The following is a 7471-nucleotide window of genomic DNA, read 5'->3' as shown; positions in this document are numbered from 1 at the left end:
AAAAACGAGTTTGAGACTCTGGAATGGTGGGTGTTTTAAAATGAGGAGTAGAACAATATGTATATAGGCTTTCCTGGAAAAAGTTGTGTTTTCTCCCAAAGTGTAAAATTGATCCTCATAATTCCTGGAATAAATAGTGATTTATATCTCTCTTCCTGAAATAAAAAGGATTACATCCTGAAAATCATCAATATTATTTTTCTCCCAGAGGTTAAGATCATCAATATAAGTTTCTCCCAAAGTTGAAATAAATAGGATCACTTTCTAAATAAAAAGGATTGATTCCTGAAAATCCCTATTCCTACCTTATAAAAAGTAGAAGATTGTTCTTATGAACAGTGCTAGAACCTATATACCCTTGAAATTGTTTATTTATCTTATTACCCCCATAATAATACAGTGCAAAAATACAAGGTTTGTTCTCCTTCTGACAAATTAGGGAGAAAGAGAATAGAATGACTTGTATTGCTTTATTATTATTTATCAATAGGTTGAGTATTTATACAAAACCTACGCTCATAAGATAGGATAGGAAATAATCTTCCTAAAAGATATGTCATACTTCCTCCGTTTCTTTTTACTTGCAACACAGCCTTGTGACACGTGTTTTGAGGTCGGGTTTATGTATTGTAAACGGATAAATTATTCATTATAATTTTTACAAATGATACTTAACCCTATTCTAATCTTCGTGTAAAAATTAAACAGATAAAATCGCTCGTTTACCCTCACTAATCATCTCCTAAAACTCCGTGCCTAAAAGGTGTGTTGCAAGTAAAAGAAAACGGAGGAAGTATATCCTAATATTCACTAAATATTATCTTAACATAAATAAATCTAAATATATTTATTCTCATAATAAGATACATACGGAAAATATATCACACATATATTTTCCGATATCTCATATCTTTAACACCCTCCCGCAATCGTAACGGCAGTAACACGAACGTTGCGATTGGAAATTCCTCACTTTGTGGAAGTCGATCGAGTTGCAATACTCTGTTGATGTCGCCTTCATCAATTTTTCACTTTGTTGAAGTCGATCGAGATGCATTACTTTGTTGACGTCGCCTTCAATTTTATTTATTTATTTATTTTCACTTGTTGAATGATGAGAACGTTTTTCTTTTCAAACCCATCAATCATCAAACAAGCAGGAACGTCATTCTTTTCGAACCTGCAAATATAACAATTTTGGTTTTTCTAGAGCAAAACCGAGCTCTAATCAAATATTGGTTTTTTTTAGAGTAAACCATACTCAAATCTCTTATTGATCTTTCAGAGTAAACCATACTTAAAATCTCTTATTGGTCTTTCAGAGTAAACCACACTCAAATATCTTATTGGTCTCTCATATTAAACCACACTCAAATCTCTTATTGGTCTTTCAGAGTAAACCACACTCAAATCTCTTATTGGTCTTTTAGAGTTAACCACACTCAAATCTTTTATTGGTTTTATTTTGGAGCAAAACCAAACTCATATCCAAATGAGCAAAATCATGCTCGAATCAACTCACAAAAAAGAAAAAAAAAATTGCACAGCGGAATTTTTGGGTAAAATTTATGAATCCCGCTGGTGAGTTCAATTTTCTAACTCACCGGCAGGGGGGAAATTTTTGTGAACGGTCCCAAAATTTAACCTGCTCTTGGTACCACGACAAATTAGGGAGAAGAGAGAATAGAATGACTTGTATTGCTTTATTATTATTCCTCAATAGGTTGAGTATTTATACAAAACCTACGCTCATATGATAGGAAACAATCTTCCTAAAAGATATATCATATATCCTAATGATATATTCACTAAATATTATCTTAACATAAATAAATCTAAATATTTATTCTCATAATAAGATACATACGTTAATTATATCACACATATATTTTTCGATATCTCATATCTCTATCATCATTAACAAACTATTAGTTCTGAATTGTGGCCAAGAGTTGGTTTAGTATTGAATTTTGATTTATACTCACAAATCTGCCACCAATCAAAGATAGAGTATGATTTTTTTTTTCATAGTTTAGTATTGATTAAGACTAATTAGTTGATAAATAATTGACTATGGTTTTTTAATCGCATAATTTAGTACATTTATACTCACAAATTTGCCACCAATCACGTCTGGGCCTTTGTTAATTTTGAATTGTGGAAATTTGTGAGTATAAATTTGAAGGTTTTGAAAAAAAATTGTTGAATTTGATTAAAAAAATAACCATTTAATTCTGAATTGTGGAAATTTGTGAGTATAAATTTGATGGTTCTGAAATTTTATTATTGAATTTGATTAAAAAAATACCCATTGAGCGGAGAACTATGACAGTGAAAATGGTTTGTAATCCTATTTTGATGTGAAAATTATTAATTTGTTAGAAGGAAATCATTAAAATTATGTCATCATTCATCAATCATCAAAAGCACATCATTATTCTTTCTCAAATTTTTTACACAAAAAAACACATCACGATATACTGAGGACTCCTGAAACTGACAACATCAATTTGGTGAGTTTATGTTCTTTATGTCATAAATTCTTTGTGAGGACTCTGTTGGTGCACCAATGTCAGTGTGTCGGGTTGAAAATACAACTCATCTAATATGTGATGTATATTATTTGTTAAAAAAAAAAAAAAAAAAAAAAAAAAAAAAAAAAAAAAAAAAAAAAAAAAAAAAAGAGAGAGAGAGAGAGATGGAGTTTAATAAAAAAATAAAAATAAAAAATAATAATAATTTTGCATAGAATTGCTTCATTCAAGAATTATAGTATGAGTACAATTTTAAGAGCATCACATTTTTAATGTACACATCTATACTTATATATTAAAAAAGCGTTCCTAAAACAGAATATGTTCTACGTGTCACCTTTTTCAAGTTCGATATGTCAAGTCTTAAATTAAGAGTCTTACCATATTAGTCATTTTATTAAATGTGTTTTTTTATCCAACAAAATTATAGTTAACTTATATAAGTTAATTTGTGTCTTATTATACTATTTGTTTCCATTATGTAATGATTGAGTTTGACAAATAAAAAATGTTTATAGCAAAACTTAAACTCGAAACCAGCAAGTCTTACTATCTAAACAGTCGAATTTGATTAGCAAATTAAACAAGTACAAACTAGCAACCCGGGGCATCGCCCGGGGCACACACTAGTGACTTGATTATATCTACAAGTTTTCAGTTACTACTAATTTCTAATTCTATCTCTTATTGGTGACTCTATTAGATGGATAAATTTGAAAGGTCTACTCAATTAATTAGTAATTAAATGGGAAATAGAATAATTCCATGACAATGTTAGTTATTGCCTACTGGACAACCAAAAGGTTGTTGGTGCAGGAGTACTAAATAACTACGGTGAAAAGAGGAAGAAAGCAAGAAAGGATTCAAGGGAATTATCAAGGGTTAAACGGACAAGGAGGTTACAATAGAGTGGTTTATAGATAGGAGCTATTTACAAGCATCAGGTTTGCTTTTTCCGTGTAATAACCTACTTTACTCGAGTTGATACTCTTTTTACTTGTCCAAGAACTGAGCCTTTATATCAGTAGCTTGTCTAGAATTGAAGTAACAGTTATTGCCCTGAAATTGAACACCTCTGTGTCCTCTGAAAGTGATATTCTGTTGTCTATACCTCAAATGCTTAAATCAGGATTTTAAGGGAGTTGCTATCATGGGTAGGGTTCAGTAATCAACATTCAATTAATAAGCACATCTTGATTGTTGCTGAGAAACACTTTCTAACCTTTCTGCAAGAACCAGGTTCTATATGTTAGAGTGATTAGTTTTGGTGTTCATATGACAATAATTTACAGCATGATTAACTTGTCTCTGATTAGCATTATTCTTTGGAGTTTAGTAAATTTAAACCTGTCATGGAAGATCACAAAATTTCAAACAACATGGACACTTGGAACCTTACACAGGGTTAATTTCACAATCAATGTGAGTGACGCCACTGGGACTCTAAGACTCACAGCTTTTGCTGAAGACTGCGAAAAGCTCATTGGTCTCCCTATTTCAGAGATATATGAGAAGAAAATGGCGATAAGAACAAAACAGAAAAAAAAAAAAAAAAAAAAAAAAGGGCAAAGGCCATAGATTTCGAAATTAACACTCAACAAAAACATTAACTGCATTATTGGACAGGGTGATTGGCTGGAATTTGAAGAAATAGCTACCAACTTGAGGACCAAGACCATACATTTCCAAATTGCACCAACAACTTCTCTCACCGGAATCTGGGTCCTCAAATGGGCTCTCAAAGACATTTCCTTGGACTAAACACGCAAAGGCTACAACTGTAAACAACAAGCAACTGTGTGTCCTTAAACGACATCTTATCCTTAGCTATATATTTATATTACTTTAGTACAAGCAGGAAAAAATCAAAGAATGTGTCCTAAAACGACATTTCTTGCAAATTATTATATATTTATGTACTTTGTAATACTAGACTTAATCTAAATTTATGTGTCATGTAAGAACTCTTTTATTGAGATCAAATAATAAATGGCATCGTAGGTTGTTATACAACAACACCTTTTGTAAGCTCAATTTTAAGCTCGTTGCACCACTCAAATATGATAGTCACTACACCAACTCATTGCAGCTATAAATTACAATTTTTTTTTGTTATATGCTATATAATTGACACAGAGTACTAAATTACACTTTCCTTTACAAAACAACGCCACACAAACGATTTATTTACAAAATTAAAATCCCAAAAAAACAACAAATCAAGCAGATAAAAAAACAACACAACATAAACAAGAAAAGGGTAAGTCGCTCCGCAAGCATCGCACACGTTGGCTCCCCTAGTCATCAATAAAAGTTGAAAATAGCTAGTTTAAATAAATAGTCATTTATGGCCCAAGCTGTAGATTGTAGTAATTTAGGTTTAAGAATGAATTTAATTTCACTGCTTATTATTAGGTGGGAGTTCTTGTTGTGGAAAAATGTATACTTGTGTGGTTGTGTTAGTATACCACTCTTAGATATATCTTCAAGCTATTTAAGTTCATTTTAGTGTGTGTTTGGTTTTGGGAGTCAATTTTGGCGAGTTGATGTTTGTTTTCGGAGGATCATCTTGGTATAGTCTTCAATCTAGGTTAGTTATAGATGAACATTTCATTGCTTTGAAGTTTTGGATGGGGCTAGGGCGGAGAATGAAATCATTAGTTCTCTATGTTTAGCTTAGGTTTGTCTCTTTCAACCATGAGCATCTTAAAACGTGTTTTCCCTCGTTTGATTGAGAAAGGTAAGCATTCTTTGGTGCTTGTCTTTTCTTTTGAGTCCGAATGAAGCATTTTCCAACCTAAAACCTGATTTGTTTTTCCTATGCCTTGCCATGTTGTGTTAGTCTTTGTAGTGTTTGTTTTTTCTCTTTTCTCTTTACTTTTGCTCGAGGATGAGCAAGGGTTTAGTTGGGGGACGTTTGATAAGTGGTCTTTATGACCACTTTTATGACCCATTTTCCCCTCTATTAAAGTCCTTTCTCGTTCCTTTTTCCCTCCGTTTCCCTAGTTTTGATAAAATTTGTTTACTTTCCCTCTCTTAGTAGCTTTTAGCCAATATTATGTGATTTCGGGTGTTTTACCCCCCTTTTCCTTCTTTATCTCTTTCCTCCACTATTTTGCTTATATTTGTGTATGAGTGTTTGTTCAGGTTGAACGGAAAGCTTACATTACTTTCCCTGAAGCTTCGTTTGTACCTCGGAATGCTTTGGAGTAAAAGGAGAGTGGAGCATGAAGTGTTTTTAGAGAGCCAGATCAGTCGCAAGGAGCGGCCGCTCACCCCTGAAGGAGCGCCCGCTCCCATGGGTTCTAGCAGCTGTCCTGACCCTCTAGAGCGGTCGCTCCCCTTCGATTGAGCGGTCGCTCCCCTGGGTATTCCGTGCATTATTATTTCATTTTTAGACTTAATTTTGGGAAGTGAGAGAGGGGTATAAATACCCTTAATGATGTAATTAAAGGGGGATTCAGTTTTTTTTAGCCCTAATTTAGAGAGAGAAATTATTGGTAATCTAGAGAGAGAAAGTTGTTCAATCTTCAATTTCATCTCTGTAATCAAATTCCTTCAAGTTTTCCTTCAATTCAATTAAAGAATTTCATGCTTTCTTCTTCAATCAAACTTTCTCTTAGGACCTATTCTGATTGACTCAATTGAGCTAAACTAGATTAAACTAAATTGAATATTTTATGAGAGAAGGAAATTAAGAACTGAACTGAAAATAATCTAAAGAGAACAGACCCTTACTCTTCTTTGGTGTTTGCTTTAATTATTTTTGATAATATTGATTTCCTTATAATTCTTTGATTTATCTTGTTTGATTGCTTTTTCTTGAAATTTGATTCATGTTTAGCTTTGTTAAGATTGAATCCTTGCTTAGTGTAGTTGTGATGAGTATCCTTCCTTATTGGTATTATATTGATGATTGATTGGATTTAGCCTTGATTTGATGATTTTGTGCTTAAATTGCTTGGAGTTATAGATGTGCACCTTTAATTCCAATGTTTGAGTTCTAAATTAGATGCATGGGAATAATCTAGTTTAGGTTTGATCTATTTCATCAATTTGCTTGAGTAGTTGCATGGAAATGAATTATTTGAGTAGAATTTGTATTCCTTGGCATAAATCCATATTGATTATCATTGTTGTCTTAGTTGATCATGATTGGAACCCCCCTTCCCTATTAGTGTAAGTTTAGGTTATAAATTTCTAATTTGATTTAGGGTAGTAGCCCCAACGACCTTTCCCGTGATCAAAGTCGCTTGGAAGAGTGACTCGAGTTTGTTTGCCAAACCTTAACCTCTTTTTTTTGGTGTAGAGGTGAGAATCGATCCCAAGATCTCCTAGAATCGGAAGAGAAACTCTAACCACTTGAGCTATCCCTCACTCTCTCGCCAAACCTTAACCTCTTGATCCTTATTACCGGTAGTTCTAGCCTTTTAGTGTTGTTTTGAAATCTTTACTATTTGTACCCAAGACAATATTTTCTTTTTCCTCACGGTCAATCCTCAACTTCAATTTATGATGGGATTCAATGGTTGAATTTGTTTATTTTAGAAATCTTTAAATTGTTATTGTTGTAATAATGGAGCTACTAAAGTTCGGGATTTAATGAACTTATTCGGTAGTTTGTAATATCTATATTATTATTAAAACTCCAAGACAAGGAGTGACATTTTGCCATTTGTCAATTCTTCTTTGTCATTTCGCCACATCACTTTAAATCTTTTGCCACATTATTATTTTTGCAATTGTATTATTGTACTTAAATGTGCTTGGTTTATGCCTAAGAATAATGATCAATTGATGAAATAATATTGATTTCAACTTTAAATAAAGAGAAGATGTTACTTGCAAACCAATAAACTAACCATTATTAGTATTTAGTTTGGTCACAATTGAATAGTTGAATTATTAAAATGTTTTTAAATTGCTTTGACCCATTT

This window comes from Chenopodium album, chromosome 12 (assembly GCF_948465745.1).
Source record: "Chenopodium album chromosome 12, dcCheAlbu1.1, whole genome shotgun sequence".
In the NCBI taxonomy this organism is placed as follows: Eukaryota; Viridiplantae; Streptophyta; class Magnoliopsida; order Caryophyllales; family Amaranthaceae; genus Chenopodium; species Chenopodium album.
Note: the sequence above shows the minus strand (reverse complement) of the source record.